Raw genomic sequence first — 16678 nt, 5'->3', positions numbered from 1 at the left:
CTGATACTAAAGTCAAGTATCAGTTGAACATTCCTCCTAGGACTGATCTTCCAACGTTCAAAGGAAGCCACGTACGCTCAAGTACAGCCGCATTAAATGCAGGGATATCTCAATATCTTATCTCTGCAGAGGTCATTCCTATCTGGTGGTTACTTTTCAGAGATGTCACATCTCCTGTCATTCAAAGAGAGTCGTTTCCACACAGACAAGGAACCTCGAAGGTTGAAGCCTCAGCCCAAATTCGAATTGCTCTCCAACGGAAGAAATCTTGAGGATGATTTACGCCAACGGATCTATTCAAGAGTTCTCCTACAAATAGCGCTCGAGGATCACTTCAATCTTCACCGATTCAACAACATAAGCTGAAGCTCTGCCGAAATAGCTACTCAGCCCAAAGCTTAACCGCTCAAAGCCTGAATCGAAGAAGAGAATTCCAAAGCCAAAAATCAGTCACTGCTGATTACATACATTCTCTTAGACCCTAGGCAAATATTCTGTATACCCAGAAGCCAAAGGTCAAACTTGCTTCAAAGAACTTGTTCTTTGTAAGTATAGTTGGCACTCGTTTAAACCTCTCCCCCATAAGAGTGTTTGAGTGATTCAGAGATTAAGGAAGGTACTCTGAACTCTGGAAGAGAAGTCTGAGCACGAGGTGTGCTTAGCAGGGAAATCCTACGCGAGTTGTGTAGGTGCTGAAATCCTATACGAGGTGTGTAGGTGGAGAAACCCTACGCGAGGTGTGTAGGTGCTGAAGAGAGTTTATCTTCAGTTCACGGTTTGCAGTGCACCAGGCAAGCACTTGCGGAGTGGATTGTTGGTCTGATCAACCAGCCGTGGATGTAGGAAAGGGTTTTTCCGAACCACGTAAAAGTCTTTGTGTTATTTACAGCTTTCAGTTTTACATTCTTAACTGTGCTATTTCTATTGATAAAACTGAACACTGATTAACTGCTAGAGAAACCTTAATCCAACTATCTGCTCCACCGAGGCTATTTGAAACTAAGTTTAATTTCCGCTGCGTGTGATATCAATCTGACTGAACTATCCTCTGATAGTAAGGAAGAGTGATATCATCCCTATCTTTGCAAACACGATTGAAGCCCTTACGTGGATCAGTTAAGTTCTTGTGACTTAACTGATAACTCTTTACTGAAGAGCTTTCAGTATCAGTCGTCAACCCTGTTGGTCAAAACTAATTTCGGTTAAACAGGTGTCTGGTTTGCTTGTAAAGTTTCTTTTCTATCTCTGACTGAGATCCCTCTGATTGAGGTTGGTAGATAGACTAAAACTAGCCTATAGGTGTATTCCCCCCCCATACACCTATTCGAGACCCCCCCCCGGACCTAACAATGGCTCAACTGTCCAAAAACTTGAGCACACAAAGTGTGAAAAATGATGATATTGATTATAAAGGCGATCACATTAGGGAATTCACTTCTAACGGAGAATTAGGTCTGATCGAATTGCTTACAATACGGTTTTGTTGCTTCTTAAAATTTAAGTTACTTGCATGATCGAGAGATGTGTGTTGTTGGTAAAATTTTGAATTGACTTTGTGAATGTTTTGATGGAAATTAGCATTGTTGAAATCAATCTCTTCCTAGGATTCATATGGATTTTGCTTGAGGACAAGCAAAAGGCTAAGTGTGGGGGGGTTGATTTATGCTTAATTGTTCTAAATTTTGGGGTTTGCATGAGCTTATTTTAAGATAATCTTCTGGAAATTTGTGCATTTTATGTGTTATTTTATGCTCTGCAGGAGATTTAGGTTTTATAGATGGAAGAGTGCAAATTTTGGAGATTTTGGGCTAAGAATCGTGTTTATGTGTATACTCTGGATTGCAGAGCTAAAATGCCCGCTGTAGAGCTGAAGGCCTGCGCCAGAGTGTGAAGGCCCGCATTGCAAAGCAGAGCAGAGATGCTCGACAGAGCAAAGCTACGAAGATAGCTCTGTAGCAGAGCAGAGCCAACATGCAGAGCAGAGGTGAAATCTCCAAAGCAGAGCTAACTCAACAGAGCTAAAATACACGCCAGAGTAAACCCGGAAGAGCAGAGTCAACTTTACAGAGCTGACTTTTCAGCTCTGCACTACTCGTCAAAGTCAACTCTACAGAGCTAACTTTTCAGCTCTGCACTTATCGCCAGAGCTGAATTTTACGGAGCTAACTTATGCAGCTCTGAATGACAGAGTCAACTATGCAGAGCTGACATTTCAGCTCTGCACTTCTCAGAGCGCGCTACTACAGAGCTGATTTTTTTTAGCTCTGCCTTGCCTATGCAGAGCTACGAATTTGGCCAGAGTAGGAGTGTTTTGCAGAGCGCGCATCCAGCTGTAGTTGCCTTATCTTACACGATTTTATTACCTTTAGAGTTCTACTTTGCATGGCAACTTTCATGGTGATCAAGAGGAATTTGATGTCTATAAATAGGGTTTAATTTTCATTGTAAAATAATCTTTTGCCCTAATTTTTTACGCCTTTGAGATCTTCTTCCCTTGACAGCCGAAACTTAGGATTTACTTGCATTCATAGTGTTCGAATTTTCATTGTTCTTAGTTAGGTTTTGATTTAGTTTTGTTCAGTTTTTATTCTTGGCTTGTGATTGAGTGACACGATTACACGTTCAAGACGTTTACGGTATTTTATAATTCAATTCAATTTATTTTGTTTAAGCATGTTTATGTCTTTCGTTCATGCTTATGGTTTCTTTTTAATTATGCAATTTAAATTATGTACTTTAGTTTCACGCCTAGATTAGTTGGTTTGTAATTTACAAGTATTTAATTTCATAAGTTAGGTTTAATTTAAGTTGTTTAAATTCTTGCCTAGGTTAAGTTTAAATTCAAATCAAGTTTAATTTAAGTTTAAGTTTTAATTCAAGTTTTAAGTTTTAAATCTTCTTTTATTGCTTTTTCTCCCGATACTACTGAAAGCCCTTTAAGACATTTCTTGTGAGACGACTTGGGTTAGCTTACACGTTACAATAGATCTCGTCCTATTGCGAGTCAATCTAGAGTAGTGTTTAGGTTGAGTCACTTTGTATAAAGATTAGGCATTTTTATTCATCATACCTTATTTCCTACCACACCCGACAAGAGTTAGGGATGTCTAGATAGCTAGGATGGCATAGCAGGAATGATGATTCGTAGAAAGATGATTTATGGGAGCAGTCATAGGATAAAAATATTACGGGACAAGCACAACTATCCGACCATGGATCCTCTCTTATTAGCCACCTGTGGAGAAGGCTAGCTAACCATTTCGAGGATGAGAAGAAGTGATGCTAAGCCAGAAGTAGGTAATAGCATATTCTGAGGAGGATCGAGATGACGGTTTGGAGTAGATGATGTGTTTCACGATAGCAGACTAAGATGATGACTAGTATAGATGTAGCATCGTAGTAGTATTAGGGGATGTTTTGCTATTTTTATGCCCCGCAATTTGTGAAAGTTCTCGAAAAAGGAAATTTTCTTACATATCTATATATGATGATGACCATCGGGTCTTTATGTTTGAGTAGAGCTTTGATTCATATTGATCCGATATTGCGATGATATGATGACCAGAGGGTCTTTATGTTTGAGTAGAGCTTTGATTCATAGTGATCTGATATTGCGATGATAGACATGAGCAATGTCTTTGGCATTAAGTTATGAGAATTTTGGAAATAGTATGATGTTGAGTAAGATTCCTATGATTTGTGAGTTATGAGGATTAGTTCTAAGGTTGACGTATGTTTCCTTAGATTGTCGCCGAGAAAGAGAAATAGAAACAGAAAGAACAAAGAAATGGAGTTTGTTAATTCGAAGCAAGGCAATAAAATTGTAGCTGAATACAATCATCAGTTTTGTGACTTGGCTCGATATGCCACATATCGAGTAGATATGAACGAGATGATGTCAGAATTGTTCCGTTCAGGATTGAAGTAAGAGATTCGAGTCGTTTTAGTGAGTTAGAGTGCGTTTATGTATACTGAACCATTAAATAGAGCGCTAGATATGGAACTGGCAATGCAGCCGGAGAAAACGATTCAAGCTTCGATACCCCAATCAAATTAGAACACTGAAATGCGAAATCCACCTTTTTCTGGACAAGGACAGAAAGGAAAGAGAAAATAGGACGATCGAAGCCAAGGTCCCAAGAAGCCGTGGCAGAGTCAAAATGCGCCACCTCATTATCAGAACAGAGATAAACGACCTTATGTTGGCCCAACTGCCCCAGCAACAGCTTCACAAGGTCCGCGAGGGATACCACCATGCCTGAAATGCAATAAACTACATTTGGGAGAGTGCAAGATGGGACAGAATAGCTGCTACACCTGTGGAAGAGTCCGACACTACTCAAATCAATGTCCAAACCGCCAGCAAAGTGGAAACGGAGGAAGACCGAGTCAAATTCAGTCGCAACTCAAAGCGATGGAGGGAATCCTACTGTTACCGCCACCACAACGACAACTGCCAGCCTATCGACTACGTCAGTCAGGAAGGCAGCCACCGGCCCCGCAGGCAAATCAACCGCATCATCAGAGAGTGTTCACCCTTGAGCAGAAAGCACCGGACAAGAATTAAGGAAATTTAGCAGGTATTGGAGAGTTGAAAGGTGTACCCATAGTGATATTGTTCGATACTGGAGCATCGCATTCTTTTATCTCCCATACTTGAGTCGATACATTGGAACTGAACATAGAGCCTGCTCCACAACATCTAAGAGTAACCACACCCATAGGTAGAACTACTATGTTTTCACACGTGTGCCCTAACTTAGGATTCGAGTTAGGATCGGTTAGGCTTAAGGCTAGAAACCTGAGATTGATGCCTATGTGGCACTTGAACATCATTTTGGGGATGGATTGGTTAGAGAAAAACCATGCGATGATACAATGCAACGAGATACGAATATCATTCCAACCTCCTGGCCAAAAACCTATCTCCTTCATTGGCATAGAGGGAAAATGGAAGAAGACACCAATAATCTCGGTAGTGCGAGCCAGGAAGCTTTTACAAAGAAAGGATGCAACCACTTATGTTGTATACCTGAATCAGAGTGAGGAGACCAAGGGAAACGTTGATGACGTGCCAGTCGTGCGAGAATACAAAGACATTTTTCCTGAAACATTACCTGGATTACCACCAGACCGGCAGCTCGAGTTTACGATTGATCTTGAGCCCGGAGCCGCACCGACGTCGAAAGCACCATACAGAATGGCCCGAGTAGAGTTGTAATAATTGAAGTTGCAACTCTAAGAACTTCTAGACATGAGCTTTATTCGACCTAGTGTTTCCTCATGGGGAGCACCAATTCTCTTTGTCAAAAAAAAGGATGGCAGTTTGAGATTATGTATCGACTATCGAGAGCTGAACAAGGTAACATTGAAGAATAAGTATTCGTTACCTCGAATCGATGATCTGTTTGATCAATTACAAGGAGCGAGCACTTTTTCAAAGATTGACTTGAGAATGGGGTACCATCAGCTGAAGATACGATCGAAAGATGTTCTGAAGATGACATTTAGTACGAGATACGGGCACTATGAATTTATAGTAATGCCTTTCGGATTAACAAATGCCCCTGCCATGTTCATAGATCTCATGAACCGAGTCTTTCATGAATACCTGGACAAGTTCGTGTTAGTTTTCATAGACGACATTTGATTTACTCGAGGAGTAAACGAGAACACGAAGAGCATTTAAGGATCGTGTTGGAGAAACTACGAGCTGAAAAGCTTTATGCTAAGTTCAGCAAATGCAAGTTTTGGCTTAAAGAAATAAATTTTCTTGGCCATATCATTTCTGCGAGAGGAATTGAAGTGGACCAAGCGAAAGTTCAAGCGGTACAAGAGTGGAGATCGCCGACTACACCGCACAAAATTCATAATTTTCTGTGATTAGCAGGGTATCACTGAAGATTCATTGAGGGCTTTTAAAAAATCGCTAAGCCATTGATGCACCTACTAAAGAAAGAAGTTAAGTTCAAATGGACGGACGAATGCGAGCGTAGTTTTCAACAGCTGAAAAAGAGACTTACCACTACCCCAAATAAAGAGTATGCAGTTTATACAGATGCATCGAAGAATGGTATGGGTTGTATACTGATTCAAGATGGAAGAGTTATCGCATATGCCTCACGACAATTCAGACCACATGAGATGAATTATCCAAATCATTATTTGGAATTAGCAGCCGTGGTACATGCTTTGAAGATTTGGAGAAAGCATCTCTACGGAGCTCGATGTGAGATATACACCGATCACAAAAGTCTCAAATATTTCTTTGAGCAAAAAGATCTGAACATGCGACAAAGAGGATGGTTAGAGTTGGTGAAAGATTACGATTATGGAATAAATTACCACCCCGGAAAGGCTAATGTTGTAACTGACACGTTGAGTAGAAAGAACCAATGAGAGTTGGGCTTTCTCCTTACTCGAGAAGATAACCTGATCAAGGAATTCGACAAAATGAATTGAGAGGTAGTAATTCCACCTAAAACGATGGAAATAGTGACTGCTGCACTAAGTATTGTTGGATTTGTATACTGAAAGCAAGAACGTTTTATGCTTGTATACAATGATTCATGTGTTCACTGTTTTATCTCCTATCTGATTGTGTTCATGATTGCATATGTATGTACTTTATCTCTATAGAAGTAGATTATATGGTGTGTTGTAGATCACAGAAGACCGTATAATTGGAATAATCTTAAGAGATATAATATAATCATAGCCGGAATAACTCTAGGACAAGTTATTGGTTTAGGTTGCGGTATAGATGGAAGTAGTTTGTCTTGACTACTTATCTATACTGGTACGTCATTACGTATTGATAGGACCACAATGAGATGTATTCTTCTATCTGACTTAAGTGAAGAATCAAGATCTCGGTGACTTATAAGATCTTAATAATAATAAGATTTCAAATATATATGTTGATTCGTTTATCACTTTGATTAACTATGAGCGAGAGTTATATAGTAACTTGAGTACTTTGTATCTTGGGTGATAACGGTTAATATATGATATTTGATTATCTGTATTAGTACTCATATCCGGTATAGGATAATGATATCCCCTTAAGGAGCTCAATAATGTTTATTGCGTTAAACCCTGCAGGTTGATTAAGTTCAGGCGCAATAATAAGGTTTGAGTGGTACTGCTTAAGGATTACAAGAAATTAATTAATTAAGGCTGTCAGAGCTCTAATTAATTAATGGATGTCAGATATTTTAAATACGAGGATTTAATAAGTCTAAATACAAGCCCCGACTCAAATGCCGACAATAAAGGGGTAAGTCAATATCGGTTCTCTAGTGGAATGAACTGATATTTATAAATTAATTATGGTCTGGGCTGACCATAGATAAATTAATTTATTTGAGGCCCATCTTTATTCCTTGTATCTGGTCCCTGGACTGGCCCACTGTCTCCTTGCCCAGAAAGGGCTAGAATCGCCCCACACACCAAAGTTGGCGCCCCTCTCTGTATTTCTCTTTAAATACAGCTGTCAGCTCTTAGGAAACACACACTTATAATTATTAGGGTTTTTGAGAGCTGAGGAGGCGCAGGAAACGTGTAGGGATTTCTAGCTTGGGAACTTTCACAGCTCGTTGTCCATCCAACGGTGAAAGCTGAGCGGGATACAGTTCAGAAGATCAGAACTGGAGTCTTTCGACACGATCATCAACAGCCTCTGCATCCGCTTTATAAGTAAGTAATTCCTAACACCTATGTGCAGCTGTTAAATTCATAGGAGCATGTTAGGATTAATCGTTGTATGATAAATTAATAATAACCAAGAAACGATGGTCGGGCAAAGCGGAACGTTAATTCAATTTAATATTCCTACAATTGGTATCAGAGCCCAGGATCAATTTCTTGGCTCTATTATTAATTTATGTACGATTAATAATGTGCGTTGTTTTTACTGTTGTTGTTCTTCGTGGCTTGTTGATTCGTGGGATACGTCGTTTGACATTGTAATCGTTTTTCACCACGAGAAAATCCGTGGTTAGATTAGGAGTTCAATTGTATTTGTTTTTCCTGTGTAATCTGTAAAACTAAGAACGGGACAAGAACGACGACGAATCAACAACGATGAACGGTGAAAGGAGGAGACGTGCTGATGGCGTACGGGACCGGGCACATGGGGCTGCGGGCGCCGAGGGGCTGCGCATGCGCGGGTGCTAGCACGCCGTGCGCAGCGCGCCCAGGCAGACGCCGCGCGGCCGCTTCTGCTCTCGGTTCTGGTCTGTGCGCTGGTGGCGAGGCGAGGCGGGCTGGGGCTGGGCGAGCGACGGGGAAGCAGCTGGCAGGGGCGGTGCGCGCCTGCATCCTGTGCGCGCTGCGCACCCGGCGGGCGACGCGCTGCCGCTGCTGTTGCCGCCTGCTGGAGCCGTCTGCCCAGGCTGCTGTCGCCGTGCGCTGGAGCTGCTGGAGAGCGCCGCTGCTGCTGGAGGCACCGAGGGGTGCTGCAGGACGCCAATGGAGAGCTGTCGACCGGGGGTTGCTGCTTGCGGGCTGGGGTGGCACGGCGAGCTGCTGCAGCGCCGGGCTGCTGCCGAGCGCCGGGGCGGCTGCTGTGGGAGGCGGCGGTGGCAGCTAGGGTTTCCAAACCCTAGCTGCGTGTCTCAAACCCTAGGGGGCCCAAACCCTAATTCCAACGACAGGCCTAAAGTGTTCGGGCCAAGTTTAGTTTTTGGGCTTTCTTTTCTATTTTAAATGCAATAGATTAGTTTTTTGGGATTCCACGAATGGGTCACGAAGAATTTAATTCTTTTATTCTGTTCTTTGCATGTTGTGGTGTTTATCCCTTATGCTCTTTACCTGCTTTTGTTCATCTCTGCTTGTTAATATGCTTTATTAACTGCGCTTAGACAAGCATGATAGTAGGTTTATCGTTTTCTTAAGTATGTTTTAGAATTCTGTAAGCATGTTTTACATGTTGCGTTCTAGATGAGCATGTTTAGGATTATGTGTTGGGCATGTTCAAACCTTTTGAAAGAAAAAGACTAAGCTTTTTCATAATTTTATAGATGATTAAAAATTATTTAGACCACCACAAACGATCTCAAGACAAAGTGATTGAGATATGAGTAATCCACACGATCGTGGCTTACTTCACATTCGATTTCACAAGTTTGTTGAGTTGAGATTTCTAAATCCATTGAAGTAGTGGGAGTTATGCGGTAAACGTCCACACGATCGTGGCTTACTCGTATAATTTTTCACAAGTACTTTAGAAAATGGAATTAAATAAGATAACTAAGAAATTAAATTGAATGCGACATGGTCCTCGTGTGTATGTCAAGATTCGAGAATTTAACTTCAAAGTTAGTTTGTGGTAATTGTTTAAAAGTTTTTATTCTTAATTTTATATAGACCTCCACATGCGGCCTCAAGACAAAGTGATTGAGGATGTGAGTAAACGTCCACACGATCATGGCTTACTTCATATTCAATTTCACAAGTTTGTTAAGTTGAGGTTTCTATTAAAAATATTTAAATCCATTTAAGTAGTGGGAGTTATGCGGTAAACGTCCACACGATCGTGGCTTACTCGCATGATTTTCATAAGTACTTTAGAGGATGGACTTTAAATAAGATAACCAAGAGGTTAAATTGAAAGCGGTATGGTTCTCGTGAGTATGCTAATTTCGAGAATTTAACTATCGAGGTTAAATTGTGGTCGCTGCTTAGATATCATTTCAAGTACAATGTACAACTCCCCATCGGAGTCCCTTCTTGAATATGATATGGTCTAGTTAAGGTCCAACTATTAATTTCCTTTGTCAAAAGGTTAAGTTGACATGGATGGAAATTAAACGACTAGGTAAATAGTCTGGTTGAGGGGTTCATGTGTAAACGTCCACACGATCGTGGCTTACCCGTGAGATTCCTTGGGCAGTTGGAGGTTTCATTAATATTGTTTTATCAAAAGGTTACAATATTATTGTTACGAATTATGTGCTTCATGTTCTTACATGTTTAATTGTTTACTTTCAGATATGTCTATGTCTCCGATAATTAATATTCTAGCAAACAATCCTCTCACCGGTCCTAATTATACCGAATGGAAACGCCACATAATGTATATTCTTGACGTTGATGAGTACAGTTTCGTGCTTACCACTCCACGTCCCGTGGCCTTAACTGATCAGTCAACTGATGCGGAACGTGAGGCGCATAGGAGGTGGCACAAGTCGAATAATATGGCCAAGTGCTATATAATGATGACTATGTCGCAAACTTTACAACTCCAGCATCAGGGCATGGACGATGCGACTACGATCATGTTAAATCTCTCTGAGGTTTATGGGGAGTCCGAAAGATCTGCCCGCTTTAACATAATGAGAGAAATCTTAGCATGTAGTATGAGCGAGGGCAGTTCTGTGCACGATCATGTCATGCATATGATAAATTTGTTTGACAGGCTTGATCTGCTAGGAGGGGGTATCGAAGGCGAAGCCAAAGTCGATATCATCCTCAACACCCTCCCCAAATCTTATGAGAACTTCCGTCTCAATGTCGTTATGAGCAAGGCTAACTATACTCTTAATGAGTTGTTAAATGCTCTAGTTACGGCGGAGGGAGTCATGGGCTCGCGGAAAGAGAAAGAGATCCTTGTTGCTGCCAAGGGATCTACTTCTTCGTCGAAAGGCGGGAAAAAGAAGTGGAAAGGTCGAAAGGGCAAGAATGACAACGAAGCTAGTGGGAGTGGCAAAGCCAAAGTGAACGGCCCTGCCGGCGGCGTGAAGAAGCCAACGGCAAAGGGAAAGTGCTTCAAGTGTAACAAGACTGAGCATTGGAAGAAAGATTGTCCGATGCTCAAGGCAAAGGGACAAGGTACGTCACAAGTTCTAGTAACTGAGACATGTTTAGCTTCGTTTTCTACTCATTCGTGGGTAGTGGATATGGGGGCAACTGATCATGATTGTTACACCTTGCAGGGCTTCAAGCCGACAAGGGAGCTGGGAAGTGATGAGATCACCATCTCCATGGGCAATGCGTCGAAGGTCGCAGCTGTTGCTATTGGAGAGTTATCTTTATGTTTTGGTGATGACATTTTAGTTTTGAGAGATGTTTTATATGTGCCGGAGTTTCGGCGGAACATTATTTCTATTTCAAAATTATTTATGGATGGATTTTCTGTTACTTTTGATAGAGGTGTCTCTATCATGAAAAATAACAAGATTATTTGTTCCGGAATTTTGAACAATTCTCTCTATACTATTACATGTCCTATTAATAACTCTGTCCATGTTGCATCTACATCACAAATCTGTCCAAATCCAAATAAAAGGAAATACTTCTCTCATGAACAATATACACATGCTTGGCATCTAAGGTTAGGCCACATCAATCTAAATAGGATCCAAAGGCTCGTGACGAATGGAATCTTGAATGATTTTCAAGCTGTTCCATTTAGAACCTGCGAATCCTGTATAGAGGGAAAGATGACGGCAAGGCCTTTTAAGGCAAAGGGAAATAGGGCCTCGCATGTGTTAGAATTGATTCATTCTGACTTGTGTGGACCGATGTCCACAAAAGCTCGTGGAGGATATGAGTATTTCGTCACTTTCATTGACGATCACTCAAGATATGGGTATATTTACTTACTTCAACACAAGTCTGAATGCTTTGAGAAATTCAAAGAATTCAAGGCGATTGTGGAGAAGAGATTGGGTAAATCTATCAAGTTATTGCGGTCTGATCGCGGTGGCGAATACCTTGGAAACGAGTTTAAGCAATACTTGTCAGATTCTGGGATTACATCCCAATTGACTGCACCAGGTACGCCCCAACAGAATGGTGTAGCGGAGTGAAGCAATAGGACTCTTTTGGAAATGGTACGATCAATGATGAGTTATGCATCGTTGCCTATTTCGTTATGGGGATATGCCTTGGAAACAGCAGCTTACTTGCTGAATCTAGTACCATCCAAGTCTGTGCCTAAGACGCCTACCGAGTAATGGACAGGGCGGAAGCCCAGCTTGCATCATATAAAGGTATGGGGTTGTCCTGCATACGTGCTTGACAAAGAGGCAAAGAAATTGGAGCCTAGATGCGAGTTAATTCTGTTTATAGGATATCCTAAGGAAACGAAAGGTGGTTATTTTTATAATCCTAAGGATCAGAAAGTGGTTGTTAGCACCAACGCACGATTCTTGGAACAGGATTATATAAATGAACACAAGTCAAGGTCCGAGATTGTCCTTCAAGAAATCGAAGGCAATGGACAGGCGATTCCATCAACCCAGCCAAGTGTGCAAGTGAATGCACCACAGGACACTGCACAAACCATTGTCACAGCTGTACCACCACCGCTTCGTCGTAGTGGGAGGGTTATCGTTCAGCCCGATCGATTTATGTTCTTGGGAGAATCTTCGGATCTTCTCCCTGGTGATGAACAAAAGGATATCGACCCTGATAACTTTAGACAAGCGATGAAAGATGTAGATGCAGATTCTTGGTATGACGCCATGGTTTCTGAAATAGAATCCATGACTGCTATGGATGTATACGAGAAAACCGAACTACCAGATGGCTTCTTACCTATAGGTAGTAGATGGGTATACAAGAGAAAGCGAGATTCGGATGGCGAAGTCGCAGCTTTTAAAGCTAGACTGGTGGCGAAAGGTTATACCCAGGAACAGGGTATAGATTATGATGAGACCTTTTCGCCGGTTGTCATGCTTAAATCTATCCGAATACTCCTTGCCATAGCAGCCCACATGAACCTTGAGGTTTGGCAAATGGATGTCAAAACTGCTTTTCTAAACGGTTTCCTTGAAGAAGGAAGGGACATCTATATGCAGCAACCCAAAGGGTTTGTGAAGAAGGGCGAAGAGCATCTTGTGTGGAAGCTGAAGAAGTCCATTTATGGACTTAAGCAAGCTTCGAGGTCATGGAACAAGCGTTTTGATGAGGTTATTAAATCCTATGGATTTACTCGTTGTGAAAACGAAAGTTGCGTGTACCGTTTAGATGCCGATGGTGACATGGTTTTCCTTGCACTTTATGTAGATGATATCCTCCTCATTGGCAACAATGTCGAGCTATTATCGGACATAAAGAAGTGGTTATCCGAACAGTTTCAAATGAAGGACTTAGGAGATGCAGCGTACATCCTGGGGATCAAGGTTGTCCGTGATCGCCAGAAAAGGATGTTGAGCTTATCTCAAGCATCCTACATTGATACTGTGATTGCTAGTTTTAGCATGCAAACTGCCAAGAAAGGCTTGCTACCTTTTAGACAAGGCATTCCTCTGTCTAAGGACATGTGTCCTAAGACGCCTAGTGACGTTGAGGAAATGAGGAAGGTACCATATGCTTCCGCAGTAGGTAGCCTCATGTATGCAATGCTTTGCACGAGACCTGATATTTGCTATGTCGTTAGCATGGTTGCTAGATATCAGTCGAACCCTGGACCAGGACACTAGACTGCGGTAAAGCACATTCTCAAGTACCTGAAAAGGACTCGAGATTATAGGCTAGTTTACCAGTCAGACAGTCTAATTCCTTTGGGTTACACCGATTTGGATTTCCAGGCTGACCAGGATGAGAAGAGATCTACCTCTGGCTATGTGTTTACCTTGGGAGGTGGAGCCGTATCATGGCGGAGTGCAAAGCAGAAGTGCATTGCGGACTCCACCATGGAAGCCGAATATGTAGCTGCTTCTGAAGCTGCTAAGAAGGCTGTATGGTTCCGGAACTACCTCTTGGATCTAGGATTGGTCCCTAATTTGCCTAAGAGTATCACAATTTATTGTGATAACTCGGGTGCAGTGGCAAATTCTAAGGAACCCAGGAGCCACAAGGCGACCAAACACATAGAGAGAAAGTACCACATCATACGAGAAATCGTAAGTAGAGGAGATGTGCTTGTTGAGAAGATTGATACATTGGAGAACTTAGCTGACCCTTTCACGAAGAGCTTGCCGCAAAAGGCCTACGAGAAGCATGCTCGAGGGATGGGATTGCGGTTGATGCTACCCACTTAGAGAAAAAACTTTCAGTATAAGTGGGAGAAGAAGTGAAGGTGTTTGTTGTAATAGCTAGTATTTAGACACATTGTATACTAAAAGTTTTGCTTTAGTATAAGTGGGAGATTGTTGGATTTGTATACTGAAAGCAAGAACGTTTTATGCTTGTATACAATGATTCTTGTGTTCACTGTTTTATCTCCTATCTGATTGTGTTCATGATTGCATATGTATGTTCTTTATCTCTATAAAAGTAGATTATATGGTGTGTTGTAGATCACAGAAGACCGTATAATTGGAATAACCTTAAGAGATATAATATAATCACAGCCGAAATAACTCTAGGACAAGTTATTGGTTTAGGCTGCGGTATAGATGGAAGTAGTTTGTCTTGACTACTTATCTATACTGGTACGTCATTACGTATTGATAGGACCACAGTGAGATGTATTCTTCTATCTGACTTAAGTGAAGAATCAAGATCTCGGTAACTTATAAGATCTTAATACTAATAAGATTTCAGATATATATGTTGATTCGTTTATCACTTTGATTTACTATGAGCGAGAGTTATATAGTAACTTGAGTACTTTGTATCTTGGGTGATAGCGGTTAATGTATGATATTTGATTATCTGTATTAGTACTCGTATCCGGTATAGGATAATGACATCCCCTTAAGGAGCTCAATAATGTTTATTGCGTTAAACCCTGCAGGTTGATTAAGTTCAGGCGCAATAATAAGGTTTGAGTGGTACTGCTTAAGGATTACAAGAAATTAATTAATTAAGGCTGTCAGAGCTCTAATTAATTAATGGATGTCGGATATTTTAAATACGAGGATTTAATAAGTCTAAATACAAGCCCCGACTCAAATGCCGGCAATAAAGGGGTAAGTCAATATCGGTTCTCTAGTGGAATGAACTGATATTTATAAATTAATTATGGTCTGGGTTGACCATAGATAAATTAATTTATTTGAGGCCCATCTTTATTCCTTGTATCTGGTCCCTGGACTGGCCCACTGTCTCCTAGCCTAGAAAGGGCTAGAAATCGCCCCACACACCAAAGCTGGCGCCCCTCTCTGTATTTCTCTTTAAATACAGCTGTCAGCTCTCAGGAAACACACACTGATAATTATTAGGGTTTTTCAGAGCTGAGGAGGCGTAGGAAACATGTAGGGATTTCTAGCTTGGGAACTTTCACAGCTCGTTGTCCATCCAACGGTGAAAGCTGAGCGGGATACAGTTCAAAAGATCAGAACTGGAGTCTTTCGACACGATCATCAACAGCCTCTGCATCCGCTTTACAAGTAAGTAATTCCTAACACCTATGTGCAGCTGTTAAATTCATAGGAGCATGTTAGGATTAATCGTTGTATGATAAATTAATAATAACCAAGAAACGATCGTCGGGCAAAGCGGAACGTTAATTCAATTTAATATTCCTACAAGTATCACACCTGACTTACGATCAAGGATAATAGCAACTCAAAGAGAGGATGAAAAGATGGAAAGGTTGAGAATGAAGATTCGAATCGAAAAGCTGGAGAACTATCAAGAAGCGGCAGATAACGCCATTTTGTTTGAAGAGAGACTGTGTGTGCCTGATAAAGAAGAGCTGAAGGATGAAATCATGAGTGAAACTCATGACACACCTTACATTGCACACCCAGGAAGTACAAAGATGGGCAAGACTTGAAAATGAAGTTTTGGTGGGAAGGAATGAAGCGAGAGATAGCATCTTTCGTTGTAAGATGTTTGGCATGCCTGCAAGTGAAAGCACTGCACCAACAACCTTATGGCAAGTTACACCCATTAGAAATTCCCAAGTGGAAATGGGATTATATAGCCATGGACTTTGTGTCTGGATTGCCAAAGTCAAGGAGAGGAAACATAACTATTTGGGTGATCAACGATCGATTGACGAAGAGTGCACATTTTATACCAATTCTGATTACCTATGGATCTGACAAGCTAGCTCAGATTTATATCCGTGAGATAGTGCGATTGCACGGAGTACCGGTGATGATTACATCCGGTCGGGATTCTAAATTTACTTCACTTTTCTAGATGAGCATGCAGAAAGACTTGGATACTAAACTGAACTTTAGTACAGCCTTTCATCCGCAGAAGGATGGACAGTCCGAGAGGACTACACAAGCTTTAGAAGATATGATCCGAACTGTCGTGCTAGGTAGAGGAAGTCAATGGGAGCAAGTTTTGCCCCTGATTGAGTTCGCTTATAATAATAGTTTCCAGCCTACTATCAGTATGGCTCCATACGAAGCCTTATATAGAAGAAAGTGTAGATCCCCGCTTTATTAGGACGAAGTTGGAGAGAGAAAAGTGCTTAGACCTGAAGCCATAGAATAGATTATTACCATCGTGCGACAAATTCGACACAGAACTAAAGAAGCGCAAGATCGCGAAAAATCATATGCAGACACCAGAAGGATAGAGATTTAATTTGAAGTGGGAGACAAGGTTTTTTTGAAAGTTTCCCCATCCAGAGGAGTACACCGTTATGGAGTCAAACGAAAACTCAAACCGAGATATATCGGACCCCACGATATACTGGAGAAAGTAAGTCCCGTCGCCTATAGACTTGCGTTGCCGCCGAGCTTCGCAAACGTCCATGACGTTTTCCATGTGTCTCAATGATGTATCTTCAACTTTTGGGCCATTTGGCCCTAATTGTTTCTCT

This window comes from Salvia miltiorrhiza, chromosome 4 (genome assembly GCF_028751815.1).
Source record: "Salvia miltiorrhiza cultivar Shanhuang (shh) chromosome 4, IMPLAD_Smil_shh, whole genome shotgun sequence".
Taxonomy (NCBI): domain Eukaryota; kingdom Viridiplantae; phylum Streptophyta; class Magnoliopsida; order Lamiales; family Lamiaceae; genus Salvia; species Salvia miltiorrhiza.
This window is presented reverse-complemented; position numbering follows the sequence as displayed.